Here is an 11,431-nt window from a genome sequence, read left to right as displayed (position 1 = left end):
TAAATATGTATAGAGAAAGAAATCTGCTTTAGAATAAAAAATACTTTTCACTGAAATCTATACTTCATATTTTAATTACAAAAATTTATTTTAATCTTAATAGGCTTACCTTCTATTTGATTTGAATTTTTATAGTTCAAGTAAACTAGAATTTGAGTTGTAGAATTTGACAATTATCCATTTAAATTTTTCTTATTCTTATTATTTCATTCAAGAAATAATGAAATATGCCTTATTTTTATATAAAAATATTTTTATCTTCGGTAATTATTATAAAACTTGCAATAATATATAGTAATTGCTTAATTCTTCCACCTTTCAAGCATTATATTAATTTTGAAACTACCTATTAATCATTTAGTATTAACAGATAACATAGTCATATTATAGCTATAGCTTATTTCAATAAATATTTATTAAAGAAATTTGAACAATATCATCTAAACATTTTATCATTATACATTATATCAATTGTGTGAAATATATAAATATTATTCAATAAGAAGTTTATATTTATTTTTATATTATTAAATCAAACGCTGATATATTTTTTTGTAATTGTATTTCATTTTTGGAAAGGATAATGTTTTTCAAGCCCGGCGCGGCGGGAGGTATAATGACCGTGAAGGGCTAGAAACCAGTCGAACGACAAGATTGTTAGGGCCAGTTTGACCTAGTCTTTTGACTGCCACTGGCAGCTAATGCAGCCAATGGCTGCCTTTTGGTGAGCCCTGTTGTAGGGAATTGAAAAAGAAACATTTTTCTTTTTACGACTTTTTTCATATCGTGCGTTATTTGGCTTAAAATGTTGATTTTCGTGTTTTTTGAAATTAAAAATACTATAGTACAGCTTGACATACATACATACAAATATACATACATTCATACATACATACAGTATACATACATGCATACATACATACATATAGAAAGAGTCATTCGTATAAACCTGTTTTTCGGATTCAGGGGGTCTCAAAACGTTGACATTTGACAAAAACAGGGGGGGGGGGTCCAATTTTACACAAATCTAATACCTTCTCTGATGAGAATGTGAAAATGAATTAATTTGCCATGAGTAATGTTTCGATACTTCTGTTTTTTGTTTTAATCGTGACAAATAGCATTTTAAACATTTTGAAAAGTAAATTTTTTGGAAACCCACATACGAGATGAAAAAGAAATTAAAAAACATAAGTTGTGATGAGAATGTGCCCACGTAGAGGGATAATTTTCTCTTGTTAATATAGTTTTTTACGATCAAAACACAAAATGCGCATGCTATGAAGTAGTGATTGAAAACAAAATTGTAGATATTTTTAAAATGCACAACTCTTGTCTGGTCATCTTTTTACCTATTCTGCATAGTGTAACCGCAAAATGTAATTTTTGATTTTCCATTACTTTTGTATGATGTCAAAATTTTAATTTTTAGTTTTTTAAGAATATTCAAAAAGTTGTTATGATATTCTTGTAGGGAATTGAAAAAGAAGTATCTTCTTTTCGCGACGTTTTTTCATATCGTGCGTTATTTGGCTTAAAATGTGTTGATTTTCGTAAGTTTTTTGAAATTTTGTATATGCTATAACTATATGCTATTATATATTGTATATGCTATGGTCTCAAATATTTTCAAAATACGTTTAATTTTTGAATTTTTATCCAAAATGGCTGGATAACGAACTTGACCTTTAGTTTCTGCCCTGGTGCGAATTGACCGTTGGCTCACGGTCGGGCCAACCGTCGGACGGTCGGTCCAACTTTGTGCTCCACTTGTTGGGCCAATCAGCCAAATGATTACGGTCAACAGCCTTTGGTTTCTCCACGTCGGGCCAACATTTGCTCCCATATATGGGCCATCTATTAAGATGACGCCGGCCCAACCTTCGACAAAAAATAATTAAAAACAAAGTTATTTTTAAAGTTATTATTATATAATCTTCACTTTTTACCATTTCTAAATACATAATTCACACAAACAGTTAGTTACACTTTTAATCGCACGCTTTAACGCTTTAAAAAAGCTTACTCGTCCAGGATTCGAAACCTAACTAAACTAGTGTATTTTACCACGTACTCTAACCACTCGGCTATCAAAGTACATTAAGTTTGTTTACAAAACTGTGTGTAGTGTTTTCTTCATAGATTAATTTGGAAACAGGGTTGACAAATTGGGAAGCTATACTTGGAAAATATACAGGGTTCGATGCTTTTTTAGCATTTTTAAATTTTGCAGGATTTAAAATTAGCTTTATTATATATTAAAATAGATACATTTCGAACATGCAGCATTATTCAATTAATAATTCTGAATGTTTCATTTCGACTTTTTTAATTATGATATTGTGTCACAAATTAACAAAGGTTTTTCATTTTCGTTGATTTGAAACTAAAGTTGATAATTTAAAAGATATCTAAATAATAAATATTTAACCTTAAACGTCACTATTTCTGGTTAAGAATTTTTAATGGTTTATTTTGAATATTTATATATTTTTACGAGCAACACACCAATCCGTCCTCCCAATAGTACAAGCAGATCAACTGCGGCCGAAAGCAAATCTATCGAAATGAAGTAGGTTATTTGCAACCAATATTACGGGCACATGTGACGTCGGCGGACAGGCCAACTCTTGACCACAGTTGCGCCGATTGCAGTTTAACGGTCTTTTTGTAACAATCAACCAGAGTTTATCTGACGGTCTGCTCATACTCGGGCTAATGTTTGACCGACCATCGGGCGCATCAAGGTGACTTATGTCAATCCTACTGCTGTATCCAGAGTCGGAGCGACCATTATTTGGTCGTAACGACCAATCTGCCACAATGTATCCGATTGTCGTACCATAGTTGGGCCAGAATTGGGCTGATGGTCGGCTTTTCGCTCGCTGCTGACGCACAGAAAATCGCCGATCCTCCGATGTACACCGAAATCGGTGTTCAATAGAGTTGCAACAAATTTGAGCCACACAGGTTCATTCGGAGAATCTAGGGAAAAAGCATTATTTAGACACTGTTTTTTCTCATCCAGTGCAACCTGAAGTGTCGTCTACAAACTGTAAGTCACCTGTCAAGATCATTTTGTCGTTATTTGAGTGAAACAGATGTTAATAAGCAGGTAGTTTATAATAATAATTACCTAACTTTTTATTGTCTCCTATTTACCAGCGACTAAATAGTCTTGGAATGTAAATAGTACTTGGGGCGATGTAATATCCAAATGTTAGGTTAGTCAAAACCTACTATATGACATTCAAACCACCAAAGCCGGGATGTACAAACTAAGTCGTGACCGTCTGCATCGAAATTGATGCCTGGTCGTTCCAACCAATTTCCACTAGATTTTCTGTGGAAGTTTAAAGGTATCTTAGATATCTAATCTTGCAGTGGTTAGTGCATCGACATATAGAAATGGACCGGCAACGCTTTGGGGAGAACTGAAATGGGCTCTAGAGAGAGAAAAAACATATGAGACGTAGACTTGCCTTTATCTATTTCAGGACTCTGTCAAGTGATTTGGTGGCCCTGGGTATTGCCTAAATGTTTTTTACGGTTAACTAAAAAAAAAGATAAACAATACATTAGAAATTTGTAGTTATAATAAATTGAATTTTAAAGAACATTCATGTAAAATAACCTGTTTCAGATAGACTATTTTAAAACCTTGGTAACCTTGAATTCTTCTTGAAATTGGATTGAAAATGCTAGAATAATAATCGTTTTCTGAGTTCAAAAATAATGTAAAAACTGTCAAAAATTTGAACAATATTTCTATAACATAAAAAATAATCATTTGTATTGAATAGGTACAAAACTTTATATTTTGAGGTTTTGTTTTTGTTGCAACATTTTTTATTTTACTATATTCAATAACTTTACTTACGTATGAAAACATATCCCCGTATAATGATGATTAATTACAAATACATTACAGAAATAAAGTTTTGTTCCATGCATTTGATCCATTTTCCCCGCTAAGCTTTTAACAAAGTGAAGTTAGCTGATGGTTGAAGTGAAAATACCTAATTTAGGCTTTCATATCGCAATTTTTTCTGCCGGCTGATTTGATTTATTTTTCCGGTTTGTACTGTGGACCAATGAAGCCAACGTTGGAACCCTGACTTACTGCGCTTGCGTTAGGGCTGACCGCTCATTGGCCGCACTTGGCGCGCAATTCAAAATTACATTAAAAAACAATTCTTGTAACTTAAGTAAATAATTATTAAAATATCCACAATGATATATACAAATTGTGTAACTTTGATTTCAGGTAAAAAAGAATACAACACATATATTATATTAATAACAGTTTATTTTCAGTCTTTTTTTTACTTCAAGCGTCGTTTTGTCACGTCTCAATCGAAAAGAACAATCTGAAATTTTGTTTTAGAATTATTCAAATATTATCACTATTATATTCTGCAATTAGCTTCTATATATCAAGCTGCTGAAATATCATATGGCATTTAAAAAAATGTATCTGTTAACAAATATTTTGAGAAATATTAGTCTTTCAAATTCAATGAAAATAAACATTTATTCATCAAATATATGTGTTATAAATTTTTTTCTTGTCTGAAATCAAAAGTTACACAATTTGTATACATTTTTGTGTATATTTTAATAATTATTTATTTAAATTACAAGAATCGTTTTTCAGTGTAATTTTGAATCGTGCTTCAAAGGGTAGACAATCATCAATCAGCCCCAACGTACGCATAAATGAAAATTATTATCATTTTATTATTGCATTAAATAGTCCCTAAAAAAGGAAAACTATTTTTCAATTGCATTTATACAGAAAAATTACTTTCTACGAAGATATTAGAAAAATAGAACAAAAATTAACCGATTCCCATGCTTTTGGCCAATTGTTATCCCGTCAGTATTGAACGAAGTGAAGTGAGCTAGTAATTGGAGTGAAAGTACCTTATTGTATATGTAGACGGTTTTGACTTTTTCCATACATCCCGGCTTTAGTTTAAATTTCGACGGGCATGACTAACCTAACTTTTGGAAGTTGCATTAGGAAGTTATAATTTTATACTAAGTGACTAGTACGCCCCATTAAATGAAAGAAATGTGAAAATTAGGTAAACATTGTTTCAATTGGTTTCCTTAGTAACAATTATTTAGGCTTATATCGCAAAGCGAATAGTTGCTTTGACAGGTATTCAGGTGGCTGATAGTGCGGTTCAGAACCCCACAACTCTGCATGAGCCAAAATTCAGTCTCCAAATGATACTTTCCCCTAGGTGCCCACATGGGGATCTACGTTCAGAGGAATACATTTGAGAATTGAAAACTCTCTCAAATAATCATTGGGAGCCTAATGAAATTTGAGCTGCAACGAATTTAACACCAGCATTTTTCTGGCGTCTGTCGCCAACGTCGGTCCGACCATGGCAGCTTGAAAACATCTTAGCCCAACTCTGGTTACCGTAGATCGGTTACCATAGCAGGGCCGACTTTGGGGCGATGGTCAAGCTCTGGCATCCGACCGAATTTCTCACCTGGGTGACACTCAGAGAGTGTGCCAAAGGCCAATGCGTAAAAACCTGTGTTTCGGACAAAAACAGGGGGGGGGGGTCAAATTTTACACAAATCTAATACCTTCCCTGATGAGAATGTGAAAATGAGTTAATTTGCCATGAACACACAAGACGAAAAAGAAATCAAAAGACATAAGATGCGATGAGAATGTGCCCACGCAGCTGGCTGATTTTTTGCATTCTCATCATTTATGATTGAAAAAGTATTAGAATTGTCGGAAATTTGACATCACACTTTTTCAACGGATCTCCACGTTTCGAGACCCCCTGAATCCAAAAATCAGGTTTTCACGTTGGCGTCTGTCTGTCTGTCTGTCCGTCCTGCCGTCCGTCCGTCCGTAAACGCGATAACTCTCGAAAAACGAACGAATCACATCCATCTTTGGCACACTTTTTCTAGGTCCCAAAAGAAAGGACGAGTTCGTTAACCAGCCATTTTTGATAAAAATTCAAAAAGTGAGCGGATTTTGAAAATTTTTGAGACCACTTTTTTCTGAATTTGAAAATTCTATGTACGGATATTTATAGTATTGAAAAAAACAAACAATTTATCCTCATGACTTTTTTCAATAAAAAGAAAATTCTCAGAGTTATAGCGTTTTCAAGATTTTTTTAATCAACCGAAAATCAAAATTTGAAGCCGAAAAACGCACGATATGAAAAAAGTCAAAAGAAGAAAAACATTTCTTTTTAAAATCCCTACAAGATTATCATAACCAATTTTTAGATTTTCTTCAAAAATCGAAAATTCAAATTTTGATTGCACGAAAAATAATGGAATATAAAAAATTCCATTTTGTGGACAAACTATGTAGGATACAAAAAAAGATGAATCAACAAAAATGGTTATCCCAAAAAAGATCTACAATTTCGTTGAGAATCAATTCTTGATAGAACGCGTACTTTTTGTTTTATTTGTGAAAAATAACGTTGAAAAAGGTAAGATAAAAAAATGTGTGGAAAAACGACGAAAGTTACGAGAAAAAAAATCGAACAAAACCTGTTTACAAATGTCTGTCGGAAATCGAGCGCGCAGCGCGAGTGTCACGATGAGAATGTGTACGTCAAAGCCTACAGAGCTTTGAGAAACTTAATCTTTGATTATACTCAATTAAGTAGACAATTCAGAATATGAAGACGCATATAAATACTGCCATCTAAAAGAGATCTTTTTGATAAAGTTCTTTTCAAGCATTCCAAATGCAAAGAATAAATAGCCGAGGCCCTAGGCGCGCTCAAACTTGATCAATAAGTGATTTAAAACAAATTTGTAGATATTTTTAAAATGCACAATTCTTGTCTGGCCATCTTTTTACCTATTCTGCACAGTGCAACCGCAAAATGTAATTTTTGATTTTCCATTACTTTTGTATGCTGTCAAAATTTGAATTTTCAAGTTTTAAAGAGATTTCAAAAAGTTGTTATGAGATTAATGTAGGGCATTGAACAAGAAACATTTTTCTTTTCTTGACTTTGTTTCATATCGTGCGTTTTTTGGTTTAAAATGTTGATTTTCGTGTGTTTTTTGAACTTTTTTAATTTCTATAACTCTGGTAAATTTGGGTTATTCAGTAAAGTCATGAAGATAAATTATTCGACTTTTTGAATACTATAAATATCTGTACAGAAAATTCTTGAAACTTGAAAAAAATGTCCTCAAAAATATGAAAAATGCTCTAACTTTTTGAATTTCCGTCCAACATAGCTGACTAACGAACTTAACCTTTAGTTTCTGACAGTTAGAGAGTGTGCCAAAGGCCAATCGAATAGATTAATTTTTCAAAAGTAATCGTGCCCAAAACCTGACAGACAGACAGACACATTCGTAAAAACCTGTTTTTCGGATTTTGGGGGTCTCAAAACGTTGACATTTGACAAAAACAGGGGGGGGGGGTCAACTTTTACGCTAATCTAATACCTTCTCTGATGAGAATGTAATAATGTGACGTAACTGCAGTTAGTGGTTGGGAGGAGGTAAAAGGGTACAAAATAACGTTACCCAATATGTGAACGCTCCCTAATATTAGTACTCGTGAATTTTACGTTATATGGATTCACTGAATTCATTCTTTTAGAATCTATCATTTCAGCAAGAATGTAAATGCTTAGAACATTTAAAAAAATAGTTATTAAAAAATCGAGTAAATGATAGAAATTAGCATAAAAGTTAGCGCTAGCATGCGCGCGGATTGAGTCTACTCTTTGGTAACATTAGAATCATTAGAATACTCAATAGAGCCCCAGATCGCGCACTCTATTGAGTGGTAAGATCCCCTATTTGAGATGGCAGCATTCAGCGCCAGAGCGCCAGTCTTTGACCAGAGACACACTAGGTACAGTCAGAGATGAGTTGGGAGGTTGCTCATATAATGGAATAAGAGATTCCGTCAAAATCCGACTGCTAAAAGCGGTCTTGGTTTGTGGATCAACTCCTCGGAGTTACTTCGCAGTTTTCGGCATTTTTCAGACGTTTCGCGTTGGTAATTGCTTAAGTTAGAGAATTTCAAAAATGAGTTACCACCGCAGTTACAATTACAGGAGTTACCATAAATGTAAATGACGTACTGTATACTATATATTAATAATGTTAGAAAAATGATTGTGAATAAAAAAGAGTTTCAACAAAATAGCTGAATTTTCAATCAAGAAGAATAAAGTAGTTCAATTTGTAAGTCAAAAAATTAAATCCTTAATCAATAACTGTTGAATTCAAACAAAAAATTTGAATTTGAAATAAATAAATATTATTTATTTACCACTCGAATATTAAGCGTTTATTATATAATTATTCTAATGATTCACAGTTATTAATGAGTAGTTATATAATGAAAACTAATTATTTACTTTTAAAATAAAAATTTTAAATATTATATCGTTACATAGCTATGTATATGCTATAAATCATAAATTATGACTTACAATTTTATTACATTACCGGAAAAAGTTTTATGTTCACCTATTTTTTAATGACTGATAAGTTTTATTCATTTTAATTATGACAGAGCTAAACATTTTTCTCTTTAAAATGTTGAATGCTATCAAAATTCAAAATTCTGTAGAAAATCAAACAGAGGATAAAGCCAATTTATCCATTTTATAAAGAATTTTGAGATTTCTTTAGAAACAAAAAATAGTATATTGTCAATTATAATACCTTACATTTTTCTCTAAAACGCTAAAATTAAGTAACTATTATAACATATGTTTATCAGTTACAGATTGTATTATTTAATATACAGTTTGTAGCTAAAATGCATATATAGAGGAGAGTAACCAAATATGAGATAACAACTCTGTTTAGCGTGATTGCGGGAATTCTATGTACTGAATTTAAAAGTAATATAGGTCATTTTAAAGGAAATTTAGTTTGTCATAAGAAGCTCAAATGAAAAATTTTATTAAAAATTTTTTTTATGCTGAAAATACAAAAAAATGCAAAAAAGTGCTTTTACCAAATTCGTCAAACTATTCTCATAATATGAGACCCCAGGAAATAGCTAAAAAATGCAAAATAAAATATTATTTTTAATGAAAAACTTCATTCTATGTTTCCGAAGTATAAATTAACTGCTATTTAGATATATTTAGTTTTTGCAGTAGTCACAAACATTTCTGTAACTAATTTCCCCCACGCAGCCAGTGTTATAAAAACCACAGATATCTCATATTATGAGAACCACACCGTGCAACTATGCACTTACTATGCCTGACCTGTACAATAAAAAACTTTAACACTATCGATATTTCCCTATTCAGTTATTCAATCCACATCACTCTAGACAAACTTTACTGCTAAATGCATATTTAATGAATAATAAATAGGGTTTAAAGAATTCCCTTCCAAGAACTCAACCACCATCGATTTCACAAAAAGTTCGCCTATAATCTTCAGAAGCCCAATGAAAAATGGACTATATCAAGGAATTACTCTTTCTTCAAGGGCTACAAGTTAGTAATAGAACCAACAGAGTGGGTCTTAATTGTATGATTTAAATGACTGATGGCACTTTTGCCTTGAAATTAGAATCACATATTTTAGAAAATATAACTAATATATACACACAAAATATTACCTTAAAGTGTACAAATTTCAAATAAAATAGAAGAAAACCGTAATATAAGTACTGAATGTTTTAATGTAACATACACGATTGCAAATTCCTAAATATTAAACTGCAATCGGTTCTACAACATAGTCTTAAGTTTGAGAGATATATGACCCATATTTATGCAAGGTCTTTTAAGTTTGAACCCCTCAATTACTTGCGGGGAAAACCTAGAAAGCATTCTTCTGGAATTAAGTAAGAACCGTATATATCTTTGCTTATAATCCATATACCTGGTTGAACCTAATAAATTTTGGAAATTTTCCTCCTTTTATGGTCTACTTCTGTTGTAAGAATACTCGGTATGAATGGCTGCGTAGTTGTGAGCCCAAAATGCCGAAAATAGAATTAGCACCTTATTACGGTTAAAACACTGTTTTAAAAAAAGTAATTGTTTAAGTTTTGTAATTTTACATAAAAAAAACATTCATTTTCTTTAAGAAAAGGCGAATTTTAAACGACAAATAGTTCAATTGACAAACAAACAAGAATGGAATAGTTGAATTGCCAGTTTAAAAAAATTAATATTTTTAACAACAAAAATGAATTTTCAACAAAATGCATGAATTTTTACCCACTTACCTTGAAGAAGTCAAAAGATAAATTTTCAACCAAAAATGAAATAGCTGAATTTTCAAATAAAAACATTAATTTCCAACAATATAATTTATTTTTTATCCAAAGAGCTAAATATGCTACTAAAATCGTAATGTTTTAACCAAAAAGATTTATTTTTAGTTCGAAAAATTAATTTAAAATTAGAAAAAAAACGGGTTTTCAACCAAGTAGATGAATTTCAACTAAAATGATAAATCCTCAACAACAAAAATCAAGTTTCAACAAACCCCTTCAACTATTAACTTGTAAAATTCTTTAATTTTTACCTGCTAAATGTTTCAATGTATAAAATTTTAAGTTTTCCTTAAAAATTGATGAATTTCACATTACAGTTTAAAATTAATTATTAAACTATGTATTGGTTTTAATGATCTTTTCAACTATAAAATGTTATTATAATAAATAAATTTATTATCTTTAGTTTTTAGAACAATAATACTTTGATAATAATAATATGACTAATTATACCTTATTATTTTAATATATATTATTTAAATTTCAAATTATTATTATTATTATTATTATTAATATTTTTTCTAATCAGGTTAGGAGTTTATATAATAATAATTCAAGGATAATTTTCAAATTCAATATACAATTTTAAAGTATAAGTTTCTGTTAAAAAAAATTAAGAGAAAAATGTTCTCAGCAAGTATGCATCGCTGGAAACAAACTTTTTGAAAAATTATTTTCGTAGCAATGTTTTTTGGCTTCTGACATTGGTTTTATTAGGAAAGGGCCAAGTGCATTTTTCACTTAATTTTTATGTACAGAAAGTTTTCTTTTCATTTTGATTGAAAAATTAAATACGTACATTTAATATCATATATACATACATACATATATACGTATATATACATACATAATAATAATTACATAATTTTCATACATTTCTTTTAATGTTTAACAAAGTTCTATTTGTTCACACAATTTTAATTTGCTTAAGCAGTTATTTTTCGATACCTATTAAATAGAAGACATATAATTAATTACGATTTCGAAATATTTTTGGAAAAGTAATTATTTAAGAAAATTATATTTGTTTAAACAATTAAAAAGTGGTAAATTTTTCCTTTCTATACGCTATAAAGTCAGAAACATAATGATATGTGTTCTATTTTATTGCAATTCTTTTAGTTGCCGAAAAAAACTGCTTTA

Source organism: Belonocnema kinseyi, chromosome 2, assembly GCF_010883055.1.
Source record: "Belonocnema kinseyi isolate 2016_QV_RU_SX_M_011 chromosome 2, B_treatae_v1, whole genome shotgun sequence".
NCBI lineage: Eukaryota > Metazoa > Arthropoda > Insecta > Hymenoptera > Cynipidae > Belonocnema > Belonocnema kinseyi.
Note: the sequence above shows the minus strand (reverse complement) of the source record.